Source organism: Panulirus ornatus, chromosome 15 (genome assembly GCF_036320965.1).
Source record: "Panulirus ornatus isolate Po-2019 chromosome 15, ASM3632096v1, whole genome shotgun sequence".
Lineage (NCBI taxonomy): Eukaryota > Metazoa > Arthropoda > Malacostraca > Decapoda > Palinuridae > Panulirus > Panulirus ornatus.
Genome location: NC_092238.1, coordinates 5,146,066 through 5,162,510, shown reverse-complemented (window position 1 = coordinate 5,162,510; position 16,445 = coordinate 5,146,066). Strand labels below are relative to the sequence as shown.

The following is a 16,445-nucleotide window of genomic DNA, read 5'->3' as shown; positions in this document are numbered from 1 at the left end:
TGCAAGGCTGTGAGGTCCTGATGGCTCAACACACCGACGTAGTCACGCCAGGTACCTTCAGGTAGCATAATAGTCACACCAGGTGACCTCAACTAACACAGCTATATAGTCAAGCCAGGAATCTCGAACTCGTACGCTCGTATTGTTATAACATGGAGCACCAGCAGGCTTTAACCTAGCCATGGCACCAGCCGCACACACATACACACACACACACACACACACACACACACACACACACACACAAAGCTTCAGTATTCTCCTAACTACTACTTTCAAAGAGACGCAGCATAAGTACCCACCAAACAACCTTGTCGCTACCGTAGGTGTCTTCATCGATAACAGAAGGTCTCATCGAACTATCATAAAGTCACAGAAGAAAAGACATAATAAGAGTTCTGCCACAGCCACAGAAGGAGTACCGAACTACCACCCACTTCCCTATACCCCCACAGCAGAATCCCTGCAGGTGGGGTGTGGGACGGTACAGGAGCTTCCTGACGAAGGCGAGGCAGGAGTGATGTCGGTGAGTATGGCAGCTGCTGGCCGGCCTCATCAGCGGATTGTATTAGCGTATTAGACGTCCTTTGAGCAAGGTAATCATATGATCCCCCCGGTGTAGGGAGGAGGGGGTCAGGAGGGCTGTAAATGCTGCTTGTGTGTGGTAAATGGTGTCGGATCCCTCCGTGAGAACCACAACACCCGCGTCCCATCCTCTCCCTCCCTCCTTCCCTTCCCATCCCTTCCCTTAACTCCAGACCCCCCATCCCTTTCCACACACACACACACACACACACACACACACACACATCTTCATCTATCCTTTTTCCAAATGAACATCGATTGGATAGATGTCTCCCTTTATAAGAGTGCGAGCGACGCAAGTCCAGCAACAACAGAACTGGATGAACGTCTCGGCTGGAGTCTGTGGTTCTGTGAGACAATTTCTTCCTCATTTTGATCTTCGATCTTGCTTGTGTCCGCTCGTCCGTCCTCCCTCATAAGTGATTCCATGCTTGGCCGCCCCCCTCCCCCCCCCTCTCTCTCTCTCTCTCTCTCTCTCTCTCTCTCTCTCTCTCTCTCTCTCTCTCTCTCTCTCTCTCTCTCTCTCTCTCTCTCTCTCTCTCTCTCCCCTGGTTGGGGGCTTGTGCCTCTAGAAATTTTTGCCTTATCGTGTCTTCATTCTTCCTCTTCCTCCTCATCCTCTTCTTCCTTTTTCTTCTCCACCTTCTGCTTCATCTTTATCCTCGTTTTGTTTCCGTTTTCTTCCTCTGTGACATGTATCGTTAACGCATCTCATGTTCTATAATTTATCGCCAATAGAACATCCCGGGTAACAATGATGGTCATTTCAGTGTCATATATATATATATATATATATATATATATATATATATATATATATATATATATATATATATATATATATATATACATTATCTCGGAAAGCAAAAATGGGTATGTTTGAAGAAATAGTGGTTCCAACAATGTTGTATGGTTGCGAGACGTGAGCTATGGATAGAGTTGTGCGCAGGAGGATGGATGTGCTGGAAATGAGATGTTTGAGGACAATATGTGGTGTGAGGTGGTTTGATCGAGTAAGTAACGTAAGGGTAAGAGAGATGTGTGGAAATAAAAAGAGGGTGGTTGAGAGAGCAGAAGAGGGTGTTTTGAAATGGTTTGGGCACATGGAGAGAATGAGTGAGGAAAGATTGACCAAGAGAATATATGTGTCGGAGGTGGAGGGAACGAGGAGAAGAGGGAGACCAAATTGGAGGTGGAAAGATGGAGTGAAAAAGATTTTGTGTGATCGGGGCCTGAACATGCAGGAGGGTGAAAGGAGGGCAAGGAATAGAGTGAATTGGAGCGATGTGGTATACCGGGGTTGACGTGCTGTCAGTGGATTGAATCAAGGCATGTGAAGCGTCTGGGGTAAACCATGGAAAGCTGTGTAGGTATGTATATTTGCGTGTGTGGACGTATGTATATACATGTGTATGGGGGTGGGTTGGGCCATTTCTTTCGTCTGTTTCCTTGCGCTACCTCGCAAACGCGGGAGACAGCGGCAAAAAAAAAAAGAAAATATATATATATATATATATATTATATATATATTATCCCTGGGGATAGGGGAGAAAGAATACTTCTCACGTATTCCCTGCGTGTCGTAGAAGGCGACTAAAAGGGAAAGGAGTGGGGGGCTGGAAATCCTCCCCTCTCGTTTTTGATTTTCCAAAGGAAGGAACAGAGAGGGGGGCCAGGTGAGGATTTTCCCTCAGAGGCTCAGTCCGCTGATGTTGATGCTACCTCGCTAACGCGGGAGACAGCGACAAAGTAAAATAAATAGAATATATATATATATATATATATATATATATATATATATATATATATATATATATATATATGTGTATGTATATATATATATATATATATATATATATATATATATATATATATATATTCCCTGGGGATAGGGGAGAAAGAATACTTCCCACGTATTCCCTGCGTGTCGTAGAAGGCGACTAAAAGGGAAGGGAGCGGGGGGCTGGAAATCCTCCCCTCTCGTTTTTTTTTTTTTTTTTTTTTTTTTTTTTTTTTTTTCCAAAAGAAGGAACAGAGAAGAGGGCCAGGTGAGGATATTCCCTCAAAGGCCCAGTCCTCTGTTCTTAACGCTACCTCGCTATCGCGGGAAATAGCGAATAGTATGAAAAAAAAAAAAAAAAAAAATATATATATATATGGTGAAGATCTATTAATTAACGTGGAATAGATGATTGGAAATATTGATCCTTTCATATATTTGTGTTAACCCTAATCCGTTATTTTTTCCAGTGCTCATTCGCTTCCCTGGATTACGTAATAACATTTGGGTGTTAAACACACGTATCTTAAGGCCTTTACCCCTATTTGAACCCAATTTTCTGGGGTATTCTTCCCTATTTAAAGCTTTCTTCCTTATTCAGATTCTCCTTTCTGAGGGTTTCTGAGAATGGGTCGCCAGTAAGACAAGGGCCTCCCCTCACCCTCGAGGGCATCCCTACTTCCTCAAGTCTGTCTCCTCCCTCCTCCTCCTCCTCCTGAAGGAACCCCCTACCCTCACACTCGAGTGTATCCCTACTTCCTCAAGTCTGTCTCCCTCCTCCTCCTCCTCCTCCTCCTCCTGCAGGAACCCCCTACCCTCATCCTCGAGTGCATCCCTACCTCCTCACACTCCAGGCGTCCTCCCCTCCTCCCTCCCTCCCTCCCTGTCTGTTCCCGGGTGTTCCTCCGTGGTGTTAAGCAACTGGCGTCCAGCCTCGCCACCTTGACATAGCCATTACGGCCCAGTCCTCACTGTTATTGGCTCGTGTTGCTTCTGCTGTTGTTACTGCTGCTGTTGGTGAGTCTGTCACTGCAGCTGTTGCGCTGCTGTCCCGTCTGCTTTCAGGTAATACTGCTGCTGCTCCTGCTGCTGACGACCGTGACGACGATGTTGCCACTTCTAACATCATTGATGACGTTGTTACCATTGATGCTGTGGATGACGTCGTTCTCCTCACCGCTGATGCTGTTGACGTCATCATTGATGACAGTGATGCCGATGACTGAGAAGTCTTTCAAAAAAAAAATACAGTGAAGCAAAATGTGCTTGAGTCAAAGCACTGCCTTTGCTCCCGGGTAGAACATGGTTGCTATGATGAGGGCTAATAGTACCTTAGTTAGTGTAAGTTAATGGTGGTATTTCGCTACTTCTTATAAATGAATTCAACCGAGGAATTTACAATGAGCAAGATGTATTAAAAGATGCTTTTTTTTTTTCTATTTTCTAGGTCAGTAAACTTATGGTGATGGTCTGCAGAGACCCAGAGACCCATCTTCATCGACAAGTTGTGATAGAAAACAGAGACATGGTGGCCCACTCGAGGTAAGTGCAATATGTATATATATATATATATTGTATCAACTTTTGACATTGGTTAGATAAGTTGGTTAGCAGGCGTCCCTAGGATGATAAATGATAAGAAATTTATTTATGATGATGTGTCGTAATGATAAAGAACTTTGGTCAGTTGGTCTTGATGAATTCGTTGGGTCAGTGTCGTTCGTCTTAGGGAGTTCGTAATATACTTAACAGTACTCAAACGAGAGAGGGAAGAGCATATACATATATATATATATATATATACACTAGTATCTAGAGGGGTTTCTGTTTACTTCAAGGGGAGATTGCCAGTCTGGAAAGGTCATAATTTCTTGTTTTTTGTAGGAAAAATAGTGTATTGAAATAATTACCTTACTGATAAAGATTACTGGGATTGGGGTCTGAAGATCATATCAATGATGATCATTATACAATGCTTTCTTACGTTCACACTCGATAGGTCAAAATTCTACGCGATTAGAATGATGGTTAAAATCGTATCGTCTGTCCCTTAAGTATACATCAGATAGTGTAGTTGATATAGTTACCCTTTAATTGTATAAATGCTTTACGAAAACGAGATAATTCACTATTTTCTCTGATGTATTCGTTGGGTTGCGCACCTCCAGATGTCGCTGCATGTATAACAACGGAACATAACTAAGTATTCCGATGTTATGTCTCCTCATCCATTGCTTGGGAGAGAGCTGTCACTCGAGTGTTCTCTGGAACAATTGGTGAGAGTTGAGAATGTCTCTTCTCGTGACTGGCCAATCCTCGTTGTGGTTTGTTCAGTGATAACATTGTACTCTCAATGACCCAGAAGACTCGCATTGAAGGCCTACAGAAGGCAGGACTTTAGTTTGCTATCTGTAGATAGGCGGTTGATTACGAGGGATCATTTTGTGCACCTCCTTATCTTAAGACGTCTTATATACTCCCATCTTCAGCAATTGGAATTCATCGCCTCGTCTGCTTCGTCTGTTACGCTGAGAAATAGAAATGTTTTTCTGAGGAAAAGAAATGCTTTTCTGTTTCATCTTGTAGATTAATGAAAATATGATGATGAATAGTCATTTATATAAGAATTTATACGAATGCTCTTGCAGAACCAAATGAAGTAGTGTGATAAAAGCATCTAAAAAAAAAAGCTATCATATATATCAAATACGTTATCTATACGCTTTTACTTGATATAGAGCTGTGTTGCTTATCAACCAATTTCCAATCCTGAAAACTTTCAGACAATCCTCGCTTGTTGACTTTAATTAGTTAGGATAGAAGTTTATTTTCCTTTTTCCTTTTTTTTTATATTCAGTTTTATCGAATGATTACGGCAAATTTCTTCAGTTTTTTTTCTCCAGTGGAATTAAGGTTTATTGTACGAGTTAGTTGCAAAGATTTTGCATTTGTGCCTTTGAAGTTGACGTTTTGTGTTCGTCGAAGAGAAATGATCTTTAGTGTTCCTCTGACTAGACGATAAAAATCTTGCGAGATTTTCTTAAAAATCTTAATGTCTCGGACAATTTGGCGTCCATCTGCATCAGATTTTGTGTGTAGCATCTTTTGAGTGTGCGAATTTACTGTGTTGCATATTTTTTTTGTCTTATACCAACCCTCCACTGTACCCTTAGATACCTTATCCGGAGGATTAACAATGGTCATTTTAATGAGGCAATATGAGAGACTGTGAGGTGAAAGAATATGATCAGGTGTGAGGGTAAAGATGAGGGAATGTGAGGTTAGATAATGAGAGAATGTGCTAATGGAGAGGAACGAATCTAATGGTGTAAAAAGAGAGTATGAGGGTGTTTGAGGGTAGAGGCGAGCGTGCAGGTGAGGGAGGTTATGAGTACGGGAATACGGTAGTAAGAAGGTGTTGTGAGGGAGTAAATGAGGTACTGATGAGGGTCCGAAGGCGTATGAGTGTTGGGAGAAGTGTTAGCAAGTAGGATACAGTGGCATGAAGATGGTAATGATGTGGGGAGGGTGTGAGGTGATGAGATATGAGGGTGGAAGTGCGGTGGAGAATGTGAAGGTGGAGATGAGATGTGAGGGTGAAAACCGTCTCAGAGAGGCACCGTGAAGAAGTGCCTTGTCTCATGAATCCTCGACAATAAGAGAGAAGGCGAATGATAAGAGAGAAGGTGAATAATAAGGAAGATAATGAGGAGGAGGAAGAAGGACTATAAAAAAAGGGAGATAATAAAGATAGAAGATGATGAAGAGGAGGAGAAGGAGGAGGAGAAGGAGGAGGAGGAGAAGGAGGCAAAGGCCCGAGGGGGAACACCATGACGCGGAACGGGCCGGAGTGGAGGCGGAGGAGGCCAGCCAGGGTCGTCTTCTCCTCTCCCCACCTCCCTCCCTCCACCAATCCTCCCACCCACCACAACCAGCCACCCCCTCCCCCTCCCCCATCGCTTGGAAACATCTCTCCCGGCACTTTATCTTCGCCGCTCCCGCTAAGATAACCACATTTGAATACGTGCGACAGATCTGTTCTGCAGTGGGTGGGTGGAGGGGGGGATGGGAAGGAGGCGCCGCCCGCCCGCCCGCCCCCACCACCCACCCACCACCACCAACCATCCCCGCCCCACGGCCGCCCACCCTCCCTCCCTCCCGCACACAAACACTCGGTAAATACCTACTGCTTTGTCGGCATTCTCTCTTTCTCCCTGCGTCTTTCGGGTCTCTCTCTCTCTCTCTCTCTCTCTCTCTCTCTCTCTCTCTCTCTCTCTCTCTCTCTCTCACTCACTTTACATCGTCTCGCGGTTCTCTCGGGTCGCGTACACCTTATCTGTTTCTCTGTCTGTGTCCTCTTCTCATTTTCTATGCTGGTACGATCCTTTTCCCTCCATGACACCCCTTCTCTCTCTCTCTCTCTCTCTCTCTCTCTCTCTCTCTCTCTCTCTCTCTCTCTCTCTCTCTCCCCGCCACCAGCTCCTTCCTCCCTCGTTCCTCATTTTCCGTTCTTCTCTCCCTCTTCTATCCAGCCTTCTCTTAATGTCCCCTTACTTCCTCCCTCCCTCCTTCCTCCTTCCCTCTTGCTTCCCTCCCTCCTTCCCTCCTGGTGAGGGCGGGTGAGGATCAGCCACCAATATGGACGTGATGCCTCCCGTGATCTGAGACTGTCGATGATTGATAAAACTCACGTGGGAAGGATGGATCATCTCCTCCTGCCCTTCCCTGTGTGTGTGTGGGCATGCGTGTGTGTGTGTGTGTGTGTGTGTGTGTGTGTGTGCAGGTGTGCATACGTGTGTGTGTGTGTGTGTGTGTGTGTGTGTGTGTGTTAGGGGATTCTCTGGTATTTGTAGGAGTTTCTTGTTTTTGTGAGAGGGGGTCTCTGGTTTTTGGAGGGGTCTCTCTCTGTCTTGGAAGGAGTCTCTGGTTTTTGGAGGGGGTTTCTGGTTATTGAAGGGTCACTGGTTTTTGGAGGGACTCACTGGTTTTTGGAAGGAGTCTCTGGTTTTCCAAAGTCACATCTTTCTAGGAACTATTCGCTGTTAACATCATCACCAAACTAGCTTAAGAACCTAAGGACTATGACCAAATCACACTCTACTCTTCTCTCTTCCAAGGTAGACAAGATTTTTGTCCTTTACCCTACCACTCTATCACTTAATTCGAGCACCATCTTTACTGCTCTCCTCCGGAACTTTTCTGTTAGTTCATAGCGCCTCTTTAAGTGTGTTGATCAAACCTGAGAAGCACATTGTAGTTTCGCTCAACTTTAGGATGCAAACACTTTTCTGAATATTTACCCATCCATGTAACTAAATGCAATTTTGACAATTGCATTGCAGTTTGTCTCCTAAGGTCAGGCTCAGAATACAGATTAGGTTCAGTTTCGAGTCTAAAGTCCCTCTCACACAGAGATTTCTTCAGCTTAGTTCCTGCTAGGTGGTTTTCGTTTCGAAGTTTTCTATCATTTCGTCTCATCTTCATTACTTTACAGTTGTTCGAGTTGAATTCCATCACCCATCAAAACCAACTTTGGAGTTTGTTTAAGTCCCCTTGTAAGCTGATGCAATTCCCGTCTCTCTCTCTCTCTCTCTCTCTCTCTCTCTCTCTCTCTCTCTCTCTCTCTCTCTCTCTCTCTCTCTCTCTCTCTCTCTTACTCCCCTTCATGACTGTCTTTTCACATGGCCCAGTCAAGGGGTCAATCTCGACATCTTGGAGTAGGCATCATCTGCAGACATACATAGATAGGTACGTCCAATCCTTCTGGCAAGTACAATTACGAAGATCAAGAAGAACTGTGGTTCCAGGACTGAACCCTGGAGTGCGCAAGTTCGAGTACCTTCCTCCGACATGCTGTTGTTGTGTCCTTCCACGAAGGGCACATTTGCTCTCCATCGAAGGCCGTCTCTCCCCCTTAATCCTGCCTGGAGATCAACCTCCCTCACCAACCTCCTGTGTGGAACCGTGACAAACACCTTTTAGCAGTCCAGAACACCTGATGGTACAAAGAGGTAATCTGAGAACCTGGCACAGAAGAAAACATCTGACACCTTTTGCGGAAAGTCTGGATATCACACCACCGTCAACTGCATGCTGCTATGACCCGTCTAACTGTTCCTGTTTGCGAGGCGTATACATGAGCATCGCTCGAGACAACATGACCGCTAAGATCTCCTCCCACTAGACTTTTTCCTACCTGCGTCACACACGCAGGCAACACGAGCAAGGACTCATACCACCTCACTGTTCCTACTGCCATCTGGCAGACACAGCCAGGGGTCTAGTTCAGGGTCACGACTTGAGGCAGAGGTTTAAAAACAGCAAGACTATCAAACTGTTACAGGCGGCAAAGACGTGTAGGACCGTAGCGTTACCATCGGCCACAGCATCGGTTCACTTGACTGTTCCTAGCAGCATCAGATGCTGGGCATGACACTTAAGACAACCACATCCTCATAGAACCACCAGACTATTCCTGTCAGTGTCTGGTGTGAGGTGGCACCAGCCGGAGTGGTAGTAAATTGAACTGTTCCTACTGGCAGAGAGTATAACCAGCGCAGTGTCAGGGGCTGGGGAGGAGGTGAGGGCCGGGAGAGATAGCGAAGGGAGGGGGAGATAGCGAGCGAGGGCCAGGGGAGGGAGTGAGTGCCGGGAAGGTGTGTGGCAGAGACCACTCCCTCAAGGCTCCTCTCTCCTCCCTCCCTCCCTCCCTGCCTCGACCCTCCACATCGCCTCACGGGTCAATTATTCAAAAACAAAATATGATGATCACCCCCAATGAAGGGAGGGAGGGGGTTTACAGGGAGGGGGGGAGATTGATGGCGGGTGGGGAATAGGGAGGTATGGAGGAGTTGTGAGACGTGGGTTACGGTTGGGATGGAGGAGGAGCTAAGGGAGTGAAAAGGGGGAGTTATTGGGTCGGGAGTTAAGGGGAGGAAGAGGGTTAGGAGTAGGAGTGAAGTGTCGATGCAGGTGAAGGTGGGGTTGAAGGAAAGGGGTGGAAGAGGAGGGAGGGGAGGGCTTGTGATGGGGAGAGGTTGCCGTAGAAATTTGGAGAGTTTGGGGCGGAGGGGGAGGAAAATACTGGGGAGTGAAGAAGAGGGTGATAAATGGATGAGATTTTAGAGGTGGGGGGAGCAAGGGAAGGGGTAAAAGATGGAGGGATTGGAATGGGGGACGGTCGAGAAAAGGGAGAGAGAGAGAGAGAGAGAGAGAGAGAGAGAGAGAGAGAGAGAGAGAGAGAGAGAGAGAGAGAGAGAGAGAGGAGGGGGAGAGGCCGAGGAGGGGCGAGTAAGGGGAGGGGAAGGAGGAAGGGGGGGAGAGAGAAATGAGGGAAAGATCTCCAAGTCTCTTCTACCCTGCAGTGTTGCCACGTCTCTTATTATCCGGATGAATCGGAAATCAAGTGGTGCCAAGAGCAACTCAAGAAAACTCCTTTCTCCCTCCCTCTCTCCGTCCCTCCCTCACCGGACGAACATCGATCACTCGAGTGATGCAAGTTTTGCCATCAACGCAGCAGCAGCAGGAGCAGCAGCAGAGGCAGCAGCAGGGGCAACAGCAGGGGCAACAGAGGGGGTGGTAGTAGCAGCAGTAGGAGACCATGACGAGTCATCGTCCGTCACCAAAACCATGATACGTAAACCTTAACGAAGGTTTTGAGGGCGTGCAAGGGAAGAAAGATGGTATACCTTGTCAACGCCGAGGGGCGTCGTCGTCTCGCTGTGGAGAGGGGGAGAGTGATGATGATACTCCTCCTCCGTCGCTTCGTGAGGCGAGAGAAATTCGAAATGAAAGAGAGAGAGAGAGAGAGAGAGAGAGAGAGAGAGAGAGAGAGAGAGAGAGAGAGAGAGAGAGAGAGAGAGGTAAATGAGTAAACGGCCGGATAAATGGGATCCAATGGCGACTCGTGTCCCGGTAAGTGGATAACGGTCGTTCTTATTCAGCCAATCAGCGGAGAGTAAGTTTTTGTTGGGGAGGACGAAAGAAATCAATAAGAAGTTGTGCGGGGTTTTCTGTGGCGTGGGAGAGGGTGGTGCAGGAGGAAGAGTAGGAGGAGGAGGAGGAGGAGGATGTTGAGTTGCAGGAGGGTGAGGAAGGTGTAGGGAAGGAGAATAAGAAGGTGGAATGTGGAGGAGGAGGAGGAGGCGGAAGAGGAGGAGGAGGAGGAGGAAGAAGAGGAAAAGGAGTGAGATGAGAGGAGGAGGACACGTGGGGAGTTGGATGCTAGTTTTATCGGGTGGGTAACTTTGGGGGAGAGATGGGAAGCACTGATTTGGGGAGCATAGGGAGGTGAGAGATGGGAGAGAGTGGCCTGGAAAACATGGGAATGAGAGATAGGAGGCACTGGGTGGGGAGAGACACCACCGGAGGGGAGCAGAGACCATGTGAGACGAGATGATGAGAGACGGAGTCTAAGGTGGGGAGAGGAGGTGGCGGAGGAGCAGTGGTTGAGGAAAGAGAGGTTACGGCGGGGAGGCGACAGAGGAGAGGATGTATAGCGCAGTAGGAGGAGCAGAGATAGCGATAACAATGGCGAGATAACAAGATAACACGAAGAGACTAAGAACGGGAGAAATACATGACAAAACACAGGTGATTAGTAACACACAATGATTAGAAAGATATGAAGAGATCATTAGCATAAACTAATTACTAGGAAGATGAAAAGGTTATGAGGATACATTAAGGAATTCGTCTGTAAATGGGTAATAGCGTGTACGAATCAGGAGAGAGAAAGAAGGTGATAAAGATCACATTAGCAAGACTAAGAGTCCGGTAAGACATCTGAAGGTGCGCGCACACACACACACACACACACACACACACACACACACACCAGCAGGTGTGTGAGGAGAGGAGGCGCCGCCCCACCACCACGACACGAGGGGCAGAACAGTTGTAGAACTGAAGGACGAGGTTATGATGAAGAAATGAGAGAACACTTGTCGACAGACTGATGTGTGTGTGTGTGTGTGTGTGTGTGTGTGTGTGTGTGTGCGTGTGCGTAGTCAGGTTGTAAACACCTGCTGTAACCACAACACCATATACAACCAGCTAGCAGACACGAGCGACAGGTAGAATCATGAAGGACAGCCATATGGTACACCCTATCGTCTCAACCCATCATGAGAGATACCGTCGGGAGGTGATTACTCGTTCACACTGACGTGCATTGCGTCCCCTACAGAGGAGGGTGTCGACGAACCATTACTCCTCCTCCTCCTCCTCCTCCTCCTCCTCCCTTTCCCTCCCTAGTGATGGGTAGTTAAGCAGGTAGGGGTCGTCAGCGGTCAACGAGCATCACCATTTCATCAGGGTGGATACGTCGACGAATCGTCGTCCATCAGGGTTGTACGGTGACCGCGGTGAATCACGGGGTCTCTCTCTCTCTCTCTCTCTCTCTCTCTCTCTCTCTCTCTCTCTCCCCTCGGAGGAGGAGGAAACAGCAACGAATCAGGTTCGTCCCTGAACTGGATGTCTTCATGAACCACCCGTCTATCATTCATCCCCCGGTGAGTGCGCCTTGAGCCGTCTCTGTCTCGTGTCTGATAGACAGTAGAAAGACAGGAGAGTTCCTGAAGCAGGTGTATATGGGCTAATGACCATTTACCCTTAGCAATAACAGGTGGTTGAGGCTTGTTCTCCACATGGGATGTTTTCAGTGAATGCTAAATGATCTGTTGTTGACCTATCATTTGACCTCCCTCCCTCCCTAATCTAAAGACCATTCAGTTGGTCTTTCAGTAAAGCTAAAATGACCCCCCCCCCCTTACATATGAACCATCATCCATATTCTTTCCCAGAAAACGGATGTGACTGTGACGTATGTATCCATATTCACTGGGAAGCAATCGGGAGATGGAGAGCAAGTCTGCTTCTAACGGACCAGTCCTTCCTAATTAGTCCGTTAGAACCGGGGGTTTTTGCACGTCAGGGAGAGGGTCACTACTTCCTCGTAGGGGAAGGTTGAAACATTACCAATCCACAGGTGAGGTTCTGTTCAGTTATTTATCAGCCAATATCTATCGTGTTGGTGAGTTGATTGACCCCTTCGATTGAGGTCTGGTGATTATTATTGACCTCAACCAAGGAGATGGTTAACGATGATTTGCGTACAGATGCGGCATAGATGGACGGCTATTTAATAGCTAAGGGGGAGAGGGGTGTTGTTTAACCACCATTGACCAACAGGGAACGAATTGTTGAGGTTATATATCTCGTATGACCTGGGGTTTTCCTTTATCATTTGTCTCTCATTCTATCGTATGTTTCCTTCCTTTATCATTCATCAAATTTCCAGTTAGTTCTCGTTACCTCTCGTATGTTTACAAATCACTCCCAGGGAAGTCTCTCTCTCCTCTTGTTGACCTGGAGTGGGAGAAAACGACCTTCGCCATCCTCTCGTTCTGAGTCAGGCAACAGAAATTAGTTCAAACTTTTACTCTGAGAAGAAACGCGTCCAAGACACATCTTTAAGGAGTGTATGAGAGTAGAGGGCAGGTCAGTCTCCCTCCTTTACACCCTCGTTGACGAACTGGAGGGGAAAAAAAAAAAATTTTAAGGGAAATGGTTCGTCCTTAAGATACGGAGAACAAGAAATACTCCAAGTTTGTTTCTAAAGACAAGAAGAAGAAGAAGAAGAAGAAGAAGAAGAAGAAGAAGAAGAAGAAGAAGAAGAAGGGAGACTTACCAAGAAACCTCCCCCCCCCCCCACAGTGCAACGGATGAGAGAGGAAGAGAGAGAGAGAGAGAGAGAGAGAGAGAGAGAGAGAGAGAGAGAGAGAGAGAGAGAGAGAGAGAGAGAGAGAGAGAGGCAGGCCCGCACACGGCCCAAGGGGATCCGTCTCCCCCCCCCCCCCCCCCTATACCACACTAAGTAATGCTCTAATTGTGTGGAAATTGTCATTTCTCTCCAAAGTTGATCCTCATTTGTGCTGCTTAAGTCTTATTACCCAGACGACCCACCAAGTTATAAGACAGTTCTTCATTCTCTGAACATGTAGTCTTAGAGGATACCTTATTCCTGTTATCTTTGTCTTTCATCACATTTTTTCCCCCCTCTCCTTAATTATTTCTTCGGTGTTTCTTTATCTCTCTCTCCATCCACAACTCGGTGATTAATTCACTGGGATTTTATGACCAGGTTGTGATCACCCCACATGACCATTTTCTTCCCCGTCTCGAAGACCGTCTATTGTAAAGTGGTTATTGCTTCTCGTTTTCTCGCATTTTTTATCTTTTTTTTTTCTTTACCTGAGATAAGAGAGGTTCTTTCTTCCTCCCTTAACATATCACCTCTAATTCCGTAAGTATCTATGATTACTTTATTTTTTCTTTAATGCTTTACTACTACTACTACTACCACTACTACTACTACTACTACTACTACTACTACTACTACTACTACTACTGCTATTACTGCTACTACTATTACTACCCTCTGGTACTTCATCATCACTCAGGACTTTACTGCTTTATCTTCATCTACGACATCATCCCCCGATACTTTACTACAACCCCCTCTCCTTTACTAAATCATCATCTACTACTATTTATTACAACCCCATCCCCCCAAAACCCACCCATTACCAAATCATCATCTACTACTATTTATTACAACCCCATCACGCCAAAACCCACCCATTACCAAATCATCATCTACTACTATTTATTACAACCCCATCCCCCCAAAACCCACCCATTACCAAATCATCATCTACTTTTCTACTGCCACTATCCTACACCACTAACATCATGTCACCCCCATTACTTTACTAGCACCATCAACCACTCCATCTTCCACTACTTCTCTATAAATTCCTACCACTACAATAACGTCACCTCGCAATTCTCAGCCATTCTCTCCCATCACTGTGTCTTCTGCGCCCATCCCCATTAGAGGAAACCTCCCCTTTTCCCCCCCATTCCTCCCTTCCTTCCTCTCCCCATCTCCTACTCTCTCTCTCTCTCCCCTCTCTCTCCGTTTCCCCCCCTATGCGACAGGGGCGGCTGTCACTCCCCGAGCAGACCCTCCCTGTGATAGGTTTAAAACAACCTTTGTCCCGATAAAAGGGAGATTGAGCGTAATCACAGTTGCCGAGGCCGTAATCGAATAGCGGTATTTACGTCCTTATCCGGCGTGTAACTCCAGGGCGGGTTTTTATCCGGTCCATCCCCATGGCTGCTGTAACGCGTTCGGTAGGACGGCGCCTCCGGCTTCCTCGCCACACACCACACTGCCAAAAGTACTTGCCACTGGACGCCTGGCGAATCTTGTCACCGAATCTGAAGTTTTCCGGGGAAATATAGACTCTGGAGTTTTCTTTTCATTTAAATGTTGATTTTGCTCATAAAATCTCAAGAGCTACGGTGTTTAAGATTTAATTATTAATTACTGGATTCACATATTCGTATACTTCATAATCCCTTGCAATTGGAATGGCAGTATTAATCATTACCTTTGGGTAACCTTGGATAACAAACACCGCTAACAGTACAAAGTGTGTTAACAGCTAAATAAAATTTCGCTATGTTAAGAATCCACAAGATTTTCTCCACGTTTGCTGTCTGCTCACATCAGACAACTCCTGTGGTAAAGCGATTATTTAGTGTGTGGTATATGACCTTATCCTCCCACTGATACCAACACATCTTCATCATAGTAAGACACTATATAGCTAAGCTATATTTTCGGGGTGACTTAGCGGGCTCGGCTGGCTTAGCGAGCGAGCGAGCCCCAAAGCCTAGAAGGATTGAGTCCTCTCGCTCGCTCGGGCAAGCTTCAACCCGGCGCGACAATAAAGATTGAATTAAAGGCTTACAAGCTGAGGATCCCTTGGGTCACCCTAATGTCCTTTATCGAGTGTTGTTTGGTTACGGTGGGGTGATAATAGAGACATCAGGGGGATATGGATGTTCCAGAATAGCCATATAAGAGATCCCACTTTCCCGGATCCTTTTATCTGCGCAACAAATAAGATACTCGATCCCGTCTCTGTGATTCTGTTTTGTTTGGCGGGTCGTGGACGATAGTATCTTGTTTGGGTTTCCACGTTTATGAGTTATGGTACCAGGCAACGTGTCTCTCTCTTCTTTAGAATGAATTTTAGGTTAGTTTAATCGAATTATTTATGAATTAACGCAACGCGAAGAGATGGAAAACACGAGGGTAACACAGACAAAGGGACGATTCATTCCATTCAGCGTCGTCAAATGGGGAAAAGTGTTGAATAAGCCGAAAATTATATGGTAGTCGTGGAGTTTGTTCCAGCGGTGGTCAAACGACCCAACCACCTATTAGATAAGTATAAACCGGGCCCATGAGTAGCGTGGAAAAAGGGTTGGCCATAGAGGAGGATCAGTGAGGTAAACTGATCGTTAATGGAATCATCATCTTCGACAGTTGGAGACTTGGCATTGTTAGCATCAAGCTTGAGGGAAGTTGAAATGGCGTTCAGGGATAAGGTTAGGCATGAGAGGCTGTTGTCTAAATGTCGCCAGCACCAGAGTCACTATACCATATCCTTCAGGAAGATGCATAATAATAGCGGGTGGCGTCCTTAAGACGATACTGATGGCCAAGTCCCTTAGGGTCTCAGCCGTCGTCATTATCTGCCGCTATGTCGTTTTCTTCCAGTTGCCTGATGGTATTGAGAATTCCCACGCGAATCTTTGGCCTCAGCTTAAAACCACTGCAGTGTTGCTCATCTGTCCTGACCCTTGTGAGTCAATCTTTCGTGTTGGGAGTCTTCATCGACGTCTTGGCGCTGGCAGTGTTGTTGGACGATCCTGTTATCACTCGTACCGTGTGTGGGTGAGTGTAGGGTGTGGCATCGCTGCTTGCATAGGGCTAGCAACTCTACAGTGTTGCACAGCACCAGCGACGCGCTTGAGACTATGTGGGGTTAGAGATTATCTAGGGTTGGTGGGATTTCTCCTTTTTCTTTCGTTCCCCTGTGTACACTAAGGATGGTTTCCAGGAACGTGATATTTGGGGTTTTGGATAGGCCAATAAGGATGTGAGATGAACTGTCTTTAGATGTCCTTAGTATAGAGTATGATTTATGGGACGAATTCTTCA

At 46.4% G+C, this 16,445-nt stretch overlaps 2 protein-coding genes across 4 annotated transcripts in view; one reads left to right on the top strand and one right to left on the bottom strand.

The window, feature by feature from the left end:
• The window catches only part of LOC139753708 (chaperone protein DnaJ-like), a 294,700-nt gene that overhangs the window by 98,146 nt on the left and 180,109 nt on the right, over window positions 1-16,445 (top strand). The window contains exon 3 of one of the 3 annotated variants that reach the window (XM_071670435.1): window positions 3,813-3,907. The exons of the other annotated variants lie outside the window; for them this stretch is intronic. The gene's annotated coding sequence lies outside the window, so the exon portion shown is untranslated. The remainder of the gene's footprint in view (window positions 1-3,812; window positions 3,908-16,445) is intronic. 3 annotated transcript variants of the gene reach the window in all.
• The window catches only part of LOC139753707 (uncharacterized), a 76,946-nt gene that overhangs the window by 4,914 nt on the left and 55,587 nt on the right, over window positions 1-16,445 (bottom strand). The window lies entirely within an intron of this gene.